Source organism: Festucalex cinctus, chromosome 21 (assembly GCF_051991245.1).
Source record: "Festucalex cinctus isolate MCC-2025b chromosome 21, RoL_Fcin_1.0, whole genome shotgun sequence".
Lineage (NCBI taxonomy): Eukaryota > Metazoa > Chordata > Actinopteri > Syngnathiformes > Syngnathidae > Festucalex > Festucalex cinctus.
Window position 1 is genome coordinate 7,211,656 of NC_135431.1, and position 15,769 is coordinate 7,227,424.

The window sequence follows — 15,769 nt, forward strand, 5'->3', positions numbered from 1 at the left end:
AGTTAATAATCTGTTCACAGTAGAATGAACTTGCAACAGTTTTTGTGTGGCTGTGACTTTAAATTTGACAAGGTGACGTTTAATGACAACTGCAACAGTAACAGAGCTTCTTATTCTTAAAACTGTTTGATGATGATTGATCATAGTCAATGATAATACATTCATGTTTTATCATGTATGTGGCTTTCGGTGAACACAACTGGAAATCCAACACACACACACACAAAAAATGGAATGTATATATTTTTTAAGTTAGAATATGCAAATGAATTTTTCGGAGGGCTTAAAATAGAGTTTTTATCTTGGAGCGATTGTGGAAGTGAATTCCGTAGGGTAGGCGCTGCATAGCTGAAAGCGATGGATCCAAAAAGATGATAGGCAGGCTGATGGTACAGTGTGGAGGAAGAAGAAAGCAGAGTACATGATGGAACGTACTGTAGGACTGCATGAGGGGAGAGACGTAAGGAGGTGCCAGGTACCAAGCAGCCAACACACATTGTTGACTGATGTTCGCACTGTGAAACAGAATCCTTTTGACCACCAAGATTCAGAAACATTTTTTCACATTCAGTATATATCAATAGTTAAAAACTAATACTTCAGTAATATATGAACTCACACTTGACACAGATCAGTCGTTAATACGGTAGTTTGTTGACCATCCTTTTTAGAACAGCAAATGGGTAGAACAAGTTAAAGGTACAGAAGTTTGATATTTCACATATAAATTGTTTGTATTACAAATTATCGTGTTCCACCCATGCTGTCATGGTTTTGGTTTGGTTTGGTTGTGTCAATTAGTGTGTGTGTATTTAGTCTCTTGTCTCCCCTCTTTCTGTGTCGATTCATTGTTGTTTTCCCTCTGTCATGCTACCGTTTTTTTTTACGTCTCGCATTGCTTACCTTTTGGAGTTCGCTTCGGTTTTGTTGAATTAAATTTCCCTTTTAACTTCACCTCTGCCTATTCCGCCCTGCTTTTCTGCATTTGAGTCCACAGCCACACCCCAAACTTGACACATACTGTAGGTCAGATGGCAATCCAAAAACGGATTCGCCATCTGACCTTGCGACCCATAATGGTTGATGTGTTACCATGCATAAAGTATATTTGTGAGTAGGATGAGATGCTCTTTTGTTTTTGTTTTTTTGACAGTGGGGAATATTTTCATCAGAGGTATTAAAGCAGTTAAAAGGGTAAACTACATTAAATTTTGATTTAATGTTAATGACTGAATAATTCCCTTAACTCATTTTCTCCCAATAACGTGTAAATACGTTTTTTTAATGTTCGAAGTGTCCCAAAGAAGTATTTATACGTTTTTTATTTTTTAGTTGTTTTTTTTTTATACTAGAGCATACAGAAGGCTTTGATGCAGTCTCTCAACTGCAAAGAACGGTTGCAGAAATGGTAGTTATTACACAAATGGCCAGCAGGTGGCAGCAGAGCAAAGGAGATCAACCAGGGCCATGTAGAAAAAAAGCTCCATTACTTACAATTTTGAATAGATTTGTGAAAACTGATGAAACTTAGCTCTCTTCTAATGCTAATTGCTGCAAAACGGAAACAGATAGAAACATACTTTTTTTTTTTTTTTTTTCCTGATGAAAGGTTGATAGGTTCCATGCTTTTATAGCAATAGAACACAATATTCTGTGGGCCTTGGAAAATCAGTCAAAATCCAGTAAAACAGCCGGGAGTGAACGGGATTGCTTCTGTGAAAATGGCTGCGAGTGAATGAGTTAATAGACGAGAAATAAAACCTGCGTAAGCCTGAAGAACATCTCTATGGCATATTGCATTAATTTTATGTAATAAGAAAGTCATTTTTGAGGAGGGTGTATTAACTCATTCACTGCCATTGACGGAAAAAGACGTCAAATGATGCATTTTTGCTGGGCTGGCAGTGAATGTGTTAATTGTTTTTTACTTAAAGCTGTAAAAACCTAAAAAAAATAACCTTTAAAGTATCTTAAACTTGACCTTGAAAATGCACAATAATCCTCCCAACCACTCAAACGTATCTTGTTTGAAAATCAGACTGTTTTTATTCCATCCGCGCTTTCTTTAGAATCAATTGCACCTTTAGTGCATCCCCCATGCAGCGAAGAACCATTCAATCACACTTTATTGTCTTTATACGCCATGAAGACAAAAATGCACTGTAACTATGTGCCTACAGTTTCCTCAAAACTGCCGGAGCCTTCAGTGTAAGTATCACCGCTGTCCCCCTGATGCATCAACAGTCACGGCTTGCCGCAGATGGCGACACCGGGCGTTAAACCGACCATCTCTCCGTACAGGACGACAGCCCAAGCACACTGTGGTTAATGCAGCAAGTTTTTACCTTAACCTTAATCGTCACTGAAAATCCTTTCATAACACAAATTGCATTCCAGTGAGCACAGACTGCGGGTGCGCTTATAGTGGCCCTGAAAATAAATAAGTACAGTGAAGGGGAGCAAATGTTTTTTTTTTCCTTCTTTTTATACTGTATAGAATTTCTAGTTGCATTGTCCCAATAACAGAAGGTAGTAATAGGTCAAATAGAATAATCTATTCATCATCGGCGTGATTTTATATTCAAGCCTAATTAGGTGCTACAGTTGTACAAATAGCTGCTCTGGGTCACGTTTGCTCCCAGTTTGCAAGTAAACCCCCGTGCTAACCGGGGCTTAAATCTCTTTTAAGCGCGAGTGATGTCCTGAAAATCAGCATGGGGGAGAAATAATGAGATTCGCCACTCTAGAATAGCACACGGGGGGTATAGAATGTATCGCAAGCTTCTTATGAATCCATGGGGGAAAAAAACAAAACATCGGGAGCTTGTTAGAACCCGTGCGACATGTTTAACGGCCCTTGTTGAATCGTCATTTTTGCACGCTGGATTTCAATGGATTTGTTTCCGTTACGCAGATTGAACAGCAAAAACAGCCAAATGGAAGTGTTTATCTCGCGCACATATTCGCAGCTCGGGCAGCTAGCGGGCGATCAGAGGAGCCCAGTGGGTGCCGTGGATCCTTCACCCCCCCCCTTTTTGGCGGTGTGCCGCCTCCTGGTAATCAATGCTCATTTTAGTCACTCATCCACAACCCTTGCATTGATCCCCTTCAAGTTGGACATCATGCATGCAGGCAAGGTTCTCAACACTGATTTTCCATTTTGCCTGGCGCGCAGATGGTCTTCGCCCCTGAGGAGGAAGACGGGGTGCACCAGGACTTTCGTGCTGGGAGTGTAGGGAGGAAAGGGGGGGAAACGAAAGGCCACTTGTAACACTTTGCAAGAAAGGTTACAAGATAATACAACACAGTTTTGGTTGAATTAGGTCTGACAGTTGCTTTAAGCTAATTTTCGGGTGCCGAATCCAAGTTTCTGAGCTATAAGATCCCCATTCTTTGAAAAAATGAAATAAATGTTTAACTCCTTCACTCCCAAAGACGTATTTATACGTTTTTTAGGTTTTTGTTTGCTAGAGTTTTTGTATGATGGCTTTGATGCAGTTTCTGACCTGAAGTGGTCACTTAAAGTGATAGTAGTTATTAAAAAAAAAATAAAAAAAAGTGTGCTTCATCTGTTTCATTCATTTTTATTTTTTTTCTAACAACTACCATCACTTTAAGCTTCCACTTCAGGTCAGAAACTGCATCAAAGCCTGACTACATGACTACATTTCCCATCGCGAGATGCTGTGACTATCGCGTGACCGGTAGCGAGACTGGGAAAATCTAACATGGCGGCGCTCTGCTGCTAAAATAGAATTAGCTTTATATTTCTAATTAAACCCGAATTTAATGATTAGATAAATTCGATTTTTTTCTTTTCTAAGAAAGATCGGAAATATTATCCAGTGTGGACGACCTCGAACGTTTTATTGACGATCATTTTTATAGCTGCGCGATGGATGAGCCGGCGGCCAGTCGGGATAATCCTTCGAAAAAAAAAAGGAAAAATGACTCGTCAACAGACACGGACGATTTAGCAACCGCCGACGTATCGGTGAGTATGCTGGATTCCATAAATAAAAAACTTGACGTCCTCTGTCTTATCCGCGAGGACGTCAAAGAATTAAAGGCAAGTTTGGAATTCGTTAGCCAACAGGTAAGCGATCTCCAATGCGATAACTCCGAGCTACGCTCCTCTCTCGTCGCTGTCACAGCCGAGTTGGAGACGATTAAAAAGGAAAATAAAATGCTAAAGGAAACGGTCTTAGATGTTCAATCCCGTAGTATGCGGGAAAATCTAATATTCTCAGGTATATCCGAAAATTCTCCAGATAATCCAGAGGGTGAGATAAAAAAATTCATGACATCATCGCTAAAGATCCCACAGGAGACGGTAAATAATATCTCTTTTCACCGTGTACACCGGCTCGGAGCTCGTAAGGGCAATAAGCCCCGTCCTATTATTGCTAAGTTCGAACATTTTAAACATAAAGAATTGGTAAAAAGTAAAGGACGGGAGCTCAAAGGGACATCTTTCGGGATGAATGATCAATTCCCAAGAGAGATAAACGAGCGGCGAAAAGTACTGTTTCCTATCATGAAACAAAATAGACAGGAGGGTAAACGGACTTCGATGGTCGTTGATAAATTATATATCGACGGCCAGCTATTCCGAAACCCAACCTCGACCCCTTGGCTGTTCTAACTGACAATTGGTAGAGCCGAGCATTGTGTGATTATGTGACGTAGGTATATGTATATGTATGTGTATGTATATGTGTATATATGTATATATATGTATATGTATATGTATGTATATGTATGGATAATGGGTTACGAAATAGAATATGAATTTATATTATGCATAGGCTATATAGTAATAATAATAATAATAATAATAATATAGAAATATATTCTTAAAAAAATAAATTAATAATAATAATAATAATCTCGCTTAGGTCACCATTTACTGGTGTATTGTTATGTTGAATCCCCCACAGATTTCCTTCACACTCACTTCCCCCCACGTTTCTTCACTATTATACTTATCTACTTGCTATCTCTCTCTTTATATAAATTATATAAATTGCCTAATTACTCTTTTGCTATCCTACAATATGTTAATATTAATAAGCAGCTTATATAGATGTATACATAAGACTGAGTCTATATTGCTTGTATGCAGAAATTAGTTCTGGTCTCCTGGAATGTGTGTGGCGCTCGCTCCCAGGCAAAAAGAATAAAAATTTTAGACCATCTCTCAAAATTTAAGGCAGATATTTGTCTCCTACAAGAAACCCACTTACAAAAATCAGAAGAAAAATTATTTATAGATAAAAATTTTAGTCAAGTTTACTCTGCCTCCTATAATAGTAGACAAAGAGGTGTCTCTATACTTATACATAAGAATTTATTCTTTACTCTAAATAATATAGTAACAGATTTAGAGGGCCGATATATTATTATCCAGGTAACTATATTTAATAAAGTATATACAATTGGTAATTTATATGCCCCAAATAATGATGACCCTGATTTTTTCCATGAATTTTTCTCTCGGTTACTCGATTTAGCAACAAATTCTACTATTATTATTGGAGGTGATTTTAACACGGTCTTGAACCCGTTAATAGATCGTTCTAATAATACGATATATACAAGGCGATTACGATCCGCTAAAGTAATAGATGAATATATGGAGGATTTTGGCCTCAGCGATGGCTGGAGACTTCAAAACCCAACTAAGAAGGAATTTACTTTCTTCTCTGCTGTGCACCGATCATTCTCAAGAATTGATTTTTTCCTTACAAATAATTCTATTGTTGATAAAACTGCTATAAAAATACATTCTATAATTATAAGTGATCATGCACCAGTCTCCCTCACTCTACAAATTGACTCTACCTTTAAACCTCCCCCGATATGGCGTTTTAACATCTCATTACTGAAAGACGTAGAGTTTGATAAAATTATTAGAAGGGAGTGGGCAGATTTTTTGGAAATAAATGACTCTCCAAATATATCTCCATCTCTTCTCTGGGAAGCAGGGAAAGCGGTAATTAGAGGGAAAATTATATCATATTCAACTTATAAAAAGAAACAGGATCAAAAATTAGAAAAATACCTGGAAGATAAAATTAAACAACTAACGGATGAATATGTATTAAACCCAAATAATCAAATATGGATAGAACTACAGAATATAAAAATACAGTTAGATAACATGTTATCTAAAAAGACAGAGTTTATAATACAACAGTTGAGATATAATAATTTTGAACATAATAATAAATCAGGTAAATTCCTGGCAAATCAACTTCAACGGAATCGGGAAAAATCTCTTATAACGGCTATTAAAGATATAAATGGTGAATGCACACAATCACCAGAAGAAATTAACCATATTTTTTATAACTATTATCGAAATCTATACACAGAAATTAATAGACCTAACCCTGAATATATTGAGGAATTCCTAAACAGCTTAAATATACCTCAGTTATCTATTGAACATAAAGATATTCTCGATACCCCGCTTACTATAGATGAGTTGTATCGTGCTTTAGACAGTATGCCTAATGGCAGAGCACCTGGTCCAGACGGCTTTCCGGCTATATTTTTTAAACATTTCTGGTTAATGTTTGCTCCATTATTTCTAAGAGTAGTAACTGAAATTAAAAGTAAAGGTGATATACGTCAAGATATGAATATAGCAGCAATTAAACTTTTATTAAAGCCAGAAAAAGACCCTACCCTCCCGTCAAGTTACCGACCGATATCACTAATTAATACCGATATTAAAATTATCGCTAAGGCCTTGGCATCTCGATTAGAGACGGTAATCTCGACAATTATTCATAGTGATCAAACAGGTTTTATTAAAGGTCGTCATTCTACTAATAATATTAGGAGACTCTTTAACTTGATTAGTATGTCACAGCGGTATGATAAAAAGGCAGTTGTTATTTCGCTGGATGCAGAAAAAGCATTCGATAAAGTTAACTGGTCCTTCCTCTTTGCTGTCTTAAATAAATTCGGCTTCGGGGAGTCATTCATTCAATGGGTCTCAATATTATATGATTCTCCTAAAGCTACAGTTACTACTAATGGGATTACATCACAGAGTTTTACTTTACAAAGGGGAACAAGACAAGGGTGCCCAATTTCTCCTTTATTATTTGCTATATTTATTGAGCCGCTTGCATTAGCTATACGTCAGGATAGACGGATCCAAGGAATCCACTCCGGGACAATAGAACATAAAATTAATCTATATGCCGATGATATATTACTCTATTTAGAAGAACCTGCTATCTCGCTAGGGGAAGCATTTAAATTAATAACTAAATTCTCTCACTTATCAGATTACTCTATTAACTGGACAAAATCAACATTATTACCTATTACAGAAAATTCATGGAATCCTACAAGTCAGGATCCACACTACTCCTTTCCTACAGGTAATTTAAAATACTTAGGTGTTAAAATTTCACCTAAGTTAACTGAATTAACTTCTTTAAATTTTTCACCATTATTGGATAGTATCCGTAGTGACCTGGAACGCTGGAATAATCTTCCGATCTCTTTAATAGGACGGATAGCTACTATAAAAATGAAAGTTTTACCAAAGATTAATTATTTATTTTCAATGATTCCATTTAAACCTACGTCTAACTGGTTCCAATCGCTGGACTCTGCTATCATAAAATTCTATTGGAATAAAAAAAAAGCCAAAATTAGTCTATCTACTCTTCAGGAAAGTAAATCTAAAGGAGGTTTAGAGGCACCAAACTTTATGTACTATTATCTAGCTAATCAACTACAATATCTTGTGCTATGGACACAACCCAACAGAGATACTAACTGTTGGTTGGAATTGGAGCAGAAGGATTGTAATAATCTTAGACTGTCAGATTTACTCTTTATTACAAAATCAATAAGACGACATAATTGTTTTAAAAACCCAATGATAGCCGCCACCCTGACTGCCTGGTGGAAGGCATTAGAAATTACAAACTCCCAATTGGCGCCCTGTGGGCTCTCTCCCATTTGGCATAACCCCGACTTTCAACTTAATAATCAGTCGTTCCATTTAAGCCTATGGGAGCAGAAAGGAATTACACACCTTCATCATCTTTTCTCAGATAATAAGTTTATATCGTATACAAACTTGGTCCAGAAATATGAAATAAAAAAGGGAAATTTCTTACATTATCTGCAAGTTAAAAATATGGTTAAGAAACAAATCCCAACACTTCAAGATACGCTCCAACTGCCTGTCTTAGCTAAAGATATTATAAAGCTTTCTCCAACAACAATAAAGAAAATATCAAAAATATATAAGTTATTTTTATACACAAATAAAACGTATTTACCGACTTTAAAATGGGAAAAAGACTTGTCTATAGTTCCGGAACCAGACTTTTGGACCCAAATCTGTGAAAATGTATTTAAAATGACCAAACAGACAAATTTGCAACTTATCCAATATAAGATACTTCATAGAACATATATTACACAATATATGATGAAAAAAATGGGACTCTCTGACTCCGACATTTGTCTCCAGTGCTCACAAAACACTGCCGATACTTATCTTCATGCTTTATGGTCATGTACTCCAGTGCTGCATTTCTGGACTAAAATCTTGGAAAAGCTCGCTGATATATTAAACTGTAGGCTTCCTTTATCTCCAAGACTGTGTTTACTAGGTGACTTAACAATAACTGAGCGACCATGTAAACAATCTCAATCTATATTTATAGCCCTTACTATTGCTAAAAAAATAATCCTTGTCAATTGGAAAAATAAACAATCTCTAAATATCGACCACTGGTTAAACTTACTAATAAATTATATCTCAATGGAAAAAATCTCTGCCTTAAATAAAAATCAAGTATCAAGATTTAAACAAATATGGTCTATGTACATAGAATATTTTAATCTCAATTTGGCAACTTAATCCTGCCAAGATTCTGCCTGTTAACGAGAGCCACCACATCGTTACAACTTCTGTTTTCGCTGCTCCTGTATTTGGTATTTTGTATCTGATTGTTTTTATTTTTATACAGTCAGGAACCTAGTTGCTGCTAGTGGGCTCGAGCATACCACACTATACGACACTATACTCAATAACTCCTTAAGATCTATTTCTAGTGGGCACTAAGCATCAACACTTGGTGTTACTGCATGCTAATTAGTCAATTTTCTTGACGCCGTCCCCTGTGGTCGGGCGGGGGTGGTTCTGCCCCCCCCCCCCGTTGTCTGCTCGGTGGCGGTTGCGTCTTGGCCGCTCCCTGGGCCCCCTGTGGGGTGCGGTGTTGGGGTGCTTCCCCTGGTGCCCGGGGCGGTGCCGTCCCGGCGCGGTCCGCTGCTCCGTGCCCGGCGGCGCGGTTCGGGGTGGGTGGGCCTCCGGTGTGCCCCGTGGTTCCCTCTCCCCTCCCCCTTCCTCCCCCCCGTCGCCTCTCCCTCCTCGCCTCCTCCCGCCCATCCTCCTCTGCCTCCCGGTCCCTTTTCCCTTGTCGCCCTCCCTCCTCCTCTCCCCCCCCGCCTCCTGCCCTGCAGCCGCCCTTTCGCCTTCTTGTCGTCTTCTCCCCGCTTCCCCCGCCCCCCCCCCCCTTCCCTGTCTGCCCTGCGGCCCCTCCCCCTCCCTCTCCCTGGGCCTGGGGCTCCCTCCCCGGCCCGGGCGTCGGGCTCCGGGGGCCGGGCGAGGGTTTGGGGCCTGCCCCGCTCCGGTATAACTCCTGGTGCCCCGGGCGGGCCCCGGTGGCTGGTGGGCTGTCCGGTAGCCCTGCTGCGCTGGCTGCCCGCCCATTGTGGTGCCGGGTGGATGAGGTGGGGGGCGGCAGGGGGTGGGGGTGCTGGGGGGCGGGCGTGCCACCTACACCCGCCGGGTTGGGTGAGGCCCCGCTGGTCGCTCCTCTTACTCACTTCACTAGCTTGCACTATACACTTTGTAAATATACACATAGGGCACACAACACATTTCTTGGTGGGGTGGGGAAGGGTGGAAACACCGTCTTCACCCTTCAACTCCCCTCCAATTTTAATGCACCTCACGTCCAAGGGGAGGGGTGAGTTGGGGCGGGGAGCCATCAGAGGGGATGGACTGCAGTGCCTGGCAGCGCTGTGGTCCCCCCCATTTGTGTCCCTGCCCCACCACTTTGTCCCTCCATTCCCTTTTTTAATGCACCACACATATACATATTCATTTTTTGGGGGGGGATACGGGTGTGTCGGAGTAGGGGAAATTTTTTCCCTCTGCTCCGACTCACCTGCTCCCAATTTTAATGCACCACACGCACACACTTGTATATACACTGGGTGGGGCCACATTCACGGTGTAAGGGTAGAGCTCGCCAGTCGGCGAGCTGGCGGACTCAGTAACAGGGTTAGGTGTCACTTGTACTCTGGCGTGACGACCGGGGCCTCTCCCCACCGGGCTCGGTGTTCTGGTGTCCCGCCTTCTCCCCTGGTGCTTCCTCCTCTGCTTCCCCCCTCCCGCCGCGGTGCAAATCTCGCGCGGCTGGAGGTGGGGTGGGCACATCTTCCCTCTCTGCGCTGCTGCCCGGTGCCGGTTTCCGGGGGGGGGGTGGGGGGTTCTCGCGGGGGGCCGGGTTCGCGGGGGGGGGGTGGCGGCCGTCGGGGGGGGGGCGGCTTGTTTGGGGGGGGGGTGGAGGTATGGGTGGGTGGGGGGTTGGGTGCTGGGGGTCGGGGTGTGTTCGGGGGTTTGGGGGTCGGGGGTGGTGGGGCCTGGGTCGTGGTGGATGGCGGGTTTGGGTGGGGTGCGGGGGGGTCGTGGGGGGATGGGGGCTGGGGACCGGTGGGGCGCTGTGGGGGCCCGCTGGGCCTCGTTCTGCGGCCTTGGGCTCGGGGGTGTGGGCCGGGGCTGGGGCGGGGGTGTTCCGGGTGTCTGGGTCGGCTCGCTGACCGGTGTCCGCTCGGGTGGCTTGGGGGTGGCCTTGGTGCTGCCGCGGCCTGGGGATTCCGGGGGGGGGTGCTCGCTTTGCTGGACCGCGGTTGACGGCTTCTCTCTTTGGTGGTGGTCCTTATGCATGCCAGATCCGTCGCACCAGCATCTACTGAAACTCAACAGAAGTACCCTCTCCCTCCCACAGCCCCTTGAATCAGTTGGTGCTGGTGTCTGTGGTTCTCACTTTTCTTTATCTATCCTTCCCTCCTTCCTCTCTTTAGTTTTTCCTCTGGTCACTTGAGATCTTAATTTATTAGAAGTATGAGGTTTCTGGGGTTGGCATAAGACTCCGGTTTTGTAACCACGCAGGAGGGGTCTTGTTGGTGCTGGACTTCACTTTGATGGATTGGATGTACTGGCTTCTATTGATCTCACTCTGCCTTATCGATCCTTCCCTCCTTCCTCTCTTTAGTTTTTCCTCTGGGCTCTTGAGATCTCGCTAAATTTGCTGGAATTTAGAGGCTTCCGGGGTTGGCGTAAGACTTTGATTTTGTAATCATGGGGAAGGCAGGAAGTGTTTGGTCGGTGCTGGATGTCACTTTGATTTACCTTTCTTTTCTCTTTATTTCTTTTTTTTCTGACCTTTTCTCTGGTCTCCTGACCATTTAAATCTCACGACTCTGGCAAGATTCTGAAGTACCTGGTTAAGGCGAAGGGTAATGGGATATTTATAAGGTTTTAGGTGAATGAATGAGTATAAATTTATACGTATTTGCACGCACGCACACGCACGCACGCAAACGCACGCAAACGCACGCACGCACGCAAACGCACGCACGCAAACGCACGCACACATACACACACACACAAAAAAAAAAAAAAAAAAAAAAAAAAAAAAAAAAAAAAAAAGGAAAAGAGCAATGATGACAAGACGTTGAATCGGTAAGACTACCGAATGAACAATTCTGAGCTCTTCAAAAAAAAAAAAAAAAAAAAAAAAAAAAAAAAAAAAAAAAAAAAAAAAGAAACTGCATCAAAGCCTTCATACAAAAGCTCTAGCAAACAAAAACCTAAAAAACGTATAAATACGTCTTTGGGAGTTATGAATCCATGGGGAAAAAAACAAAACATCGGAGAAAGAGAAAAAAAAATCGGAGTTAAGAGAAAACAAAAACAACAACAAAAACGGCACTATCTTCTTAACGTCAACTATGCTAGCTTTGTTAGCAGATATTGCTAGTATTGACTGATTGTGTCATGTCTGAGGTCACGACCTGTTAAGTTGGGTTCACGACCGTGAGGTCAAGTATCTGTTTTGTACTAATACAACAAGTGTCTGTTTTGAACTGATGTAACCATCATATAACCATCATCTAGTTTCAACTAGTTTTAGGCTATGTGATGGCAATCTTTAATCCTTTAGGTGATGTCTGGACGCATGTGATGTTCTTTAGTCCTTTACTTGCTACAACCAATCAGAACAATTCACTCTGTAGGTGCAGCTGTAGAATCGATTTTAAAGTTCTGCTACTCGTCTATAAATTGCTAAATGGTTCGGGTCCTGAATATATCCAAGAAATGCTGATTGAGCACAAACCCAGCAGGGCTCTGAGATCTACCTCATCGAGTTGCCTTGTGTATGAAATGTGCTATACAAATAAACTCGCCTTGCCTTGCCTTAAGTTGGGTTCACGTCCGTGAGGTCAAGTGTCTGTTTTGAACTGATGTAACCATCATATAACCACCAACTAGTTTCAACTAGTTTTAGGCTATGTGACGTCAGCAGCAGATTCTCCACTTGTGTGCACGTTTTGACAGTTGTATGCTTGGTAAGATTTCTTTTGATGCGTTTGCATGGATTGAATGTTGACCTTCGATTTTTGTTTGAACATGGCATCCAAATTGAATCCATATTCTTGAGGAACGTGCCATGCAGTTTGTTGAATTATATCGAAGCTAACGTTCCGTTGTGCAAATAAACAAAGCCTATTTTTACACTCTCACAAACAAATAAAAACTGTTGATTGATGGAAGTTGTGTGTGTCCACCCCCCCCCCCCCCCCCCCTCTCTCCCCAGGAGTCTCTTTCTCATAAAGACTCTCCTAAGCTCCGTCTTCCTGAATGATCGGCAGGTTTGACAGCATGGAACAGAGACACGAAAGGCTGCCATCCTTCAGTCAACTTGCTCATGTCAACTGTGTGGAAGCGTGTCTGCTGTTTTGGTTAGCTCCGCATCACCTCATTCTGTTTTGCTGGAAAACGACTCTGCGGAACAATTACCGATTAGCGGCGAGGAAAATTGCATCTTCACTGATAAACCAATAATGTTCGAATTTGCGAACACCGGGAAAATATTTTCATTTAAAGACGATTGGGATTGCTATAATTCCAAAGTAAATGTTCCTCTGAAACAAAAATACTTGAACGTTTAAGAAGATGAGTTGGAAACGGAACAAATAGTATATTGTATAAATGCTAAGCACTTAAACCTTTTCGTTTGAGGGCCACATCCAGAAAATCCGAAGGACGCAAGGGCCACATAATGTTATGAAGAGAAATTGTGTTTAGTCCTAAAAATGGTACAAATAATTTATTTGTGCTTTTGCATATTTAGAAAAAATGCTACAGTATATAAACCAATTTATTTGTAATATGGCAGTAGGGTTATTATAGTTTGGATTTTTTCATTTTAGTTTTGAGTTTAGTTTTTTTAAATTTAGTTAGTTTTAATTAGTTTTCACGGTGGTTCTGTTAGGTTTTTTTTTATTTTTATTAGTTTTAGTTCTTTAATAAATGCTTAGTTTTAGTTGAGTTCGTTTCAGTATTAGTTTTATTTGTATTTTATTTTTTTAATGTGTGTTGTTTTACCCAGAAAATTTGCATTCTGCATCTCTCACTGGTTACATTAGTACTGGCCTGGTCTTGATTGAAAATTCGAGTCGAGACCCTTAAAAAGCGGTCTCGACACCAAGACTGATCTCGAGAATGACAGCAGAGTCTTCACTGTTATCCCTGTAACTATGTTGACGAGCTAGAATTGTATTTGTTTGTGTCAGATGTGCCTTTTTCTTGCACTTGCATTCTTCCTTTGTGTGCATCTGTCGTTGAAGCATGCAAGGCGCCTGCAGTGTTGAAAAAGAGAAGGAGAACAAAAAAGAAGGCGACAGAAGAACAGCTCAGTCCCGCCGTCGACTCCGAGTTGCCTTTTCAAATGAGGTCAGCGCCTTCCCTTCTGATTCTAATGACGTTTATTGATGTCTTTAATAACGTTCTTCATTCTGCTGGCTTTTAATGAACAGTGTGATGCTCGCAGTGCGCCGAGAGCCCCAACAGGGAGCGAGATACTGTAGGGAGACAGATGGGGAGACGGAGACAAAAGATTGAGAGAGAGAGAGTGGAAGAGATCCCAAGAGTTCCGTCATACTAATCCCTTTGGCCGAGAGCTGTGAGTCAATTATTCTTCATTTGTCTTTTATCTTGCCGCTGCTGCCTGGGAATGGGCTTCTCGAAGGCACGTCAGACACTTGATGCAGTTTGGCCCGAAGGGCTCATAAAATTCAGGACAGCCAGTATCGGAGACGAGACGGGGTCCGCAGGGGTAATTGTGTCAGGAATTGGGGTCGGTTGCCGCGCCGATACCTGGCGTTGACGTGTAAAAGGGGCGCAAAAGGAGTAATATCTGAAAAATAAAATGCAGTAATGGGTCTGATAACAATTCACTTTCGATCAGGTTTGACGGTTGTGTAGCCACCTGAAGGATGAAATAAAATCTTGATTGTGAAGAACTTTGTAAAATAGACTTAAGTGCGATTTCTGAAGAAATTGTATGGGAATGCTAAAAGCTGAATGCTAATATGTGAAAATGACAGTTTTAATTGAGGTTGAAAGAAAATGAATAAAAATAAAACTTGAACTGCAATCTGTCTAAGGTGGGTTTTAGTAATATCAACTCTCAACTCAACTTTATTTATAAAGTACTTTAAAACAAGCATTGCTGTTTACGTATAAATGCTGTACATGAAACAGGAATCGGTCATGCAGTAAAGAATAAAATCCATTTCCTGAAACAATAGTCAGTTGGTTTCGAACCACCGAATGTACTAAAATGTGGTCCAGGCAGGTTTTGATCCAGGTCTTCTGTCGGGGAGGCAATTCCTCCCTAACTTGACATAACTTGCCTTGTTCAGATTCATGGCGTATTTATTTTTTGATCATCTGAAACAGCAAGCCAACATGCAATTAACCATTTCAGTGAAATTGTAATGCATTTCCTGATATGATAGTCAGTTGATATACATTTATATCACGAAGCATAATTGCCATGGATATATTTGCAATGTTCAGTCAGAGGTGGGATTTGAACCCGGGACCTCCTGGTTACTGGGCAACACACTTAACCAAGTGTGCCACTTCAGCATTCCCACAACTATTCTCGCAATAAGTAAAGCATACCTTATGGTTTAGAGGACTTTTCTATATTACGAAGTTTAAACTTGTCATCTTGCCATCATCCATAACAAAAATTCCACTGCTACAGTACGAGAACAGTTACTACTATGACCTTTTAATTTACCTTCAAAAGTCTGGAGATGTAAAAATAGATGACACCTGGATTCGTTATTGAACCTCAAGCTAAAGATCGACAGGCTTGGTGTTCCTTCATGTCATGCTAGCTAACGTTAGCATTTAGCAGTAGGCAGGCTAAAGTGGGTATCTAGACTATTTACTACTTATTCTGTTCAACTGAATGCCTGTTCTTCACCCAAATATTTCCAAAAAAGGTCATTTTAGAGCCGTAATATAAATAATATTCATAAGTGCTTTGTTCCTGATTGTAATGCCTGCGTAAAGACGATTCAAAGGTGCTCCTCCTCACCACTTGCCTGCCTCCCACTCACCTACAGCATCTATTAACAT

General features: G+C 41.3%; 1 protein-coding gene across 3 annotated transcripts in view; it reads left to right on the plus strand.

The window, feature by feature from the left end:
- The first annotated feature begins 14,155 nt into the window (after nucleotides 1-14,155).
- The window catches only part of LOC144010106 (uncharacterized), a 113,930-nt gene continuing 112,316 nt past the window's right edge, over nucleotides 14,156-15,769 (plus strand). Inside the window, exon 1 of one of the 3 annotated variants that reach the window (XM_077510230.1) lies at nucleotides 14,156-14,297. The gene's annotated coding sequence lies outside the window, so the exon portion shown is untranslated. The remainder of the gene's footprint in view (nucleotides 14,298-15,769) is intronic. The other 2 variants (XM_077510229.1, XM_077510228.1) reach the window with 2 other exon arrangements.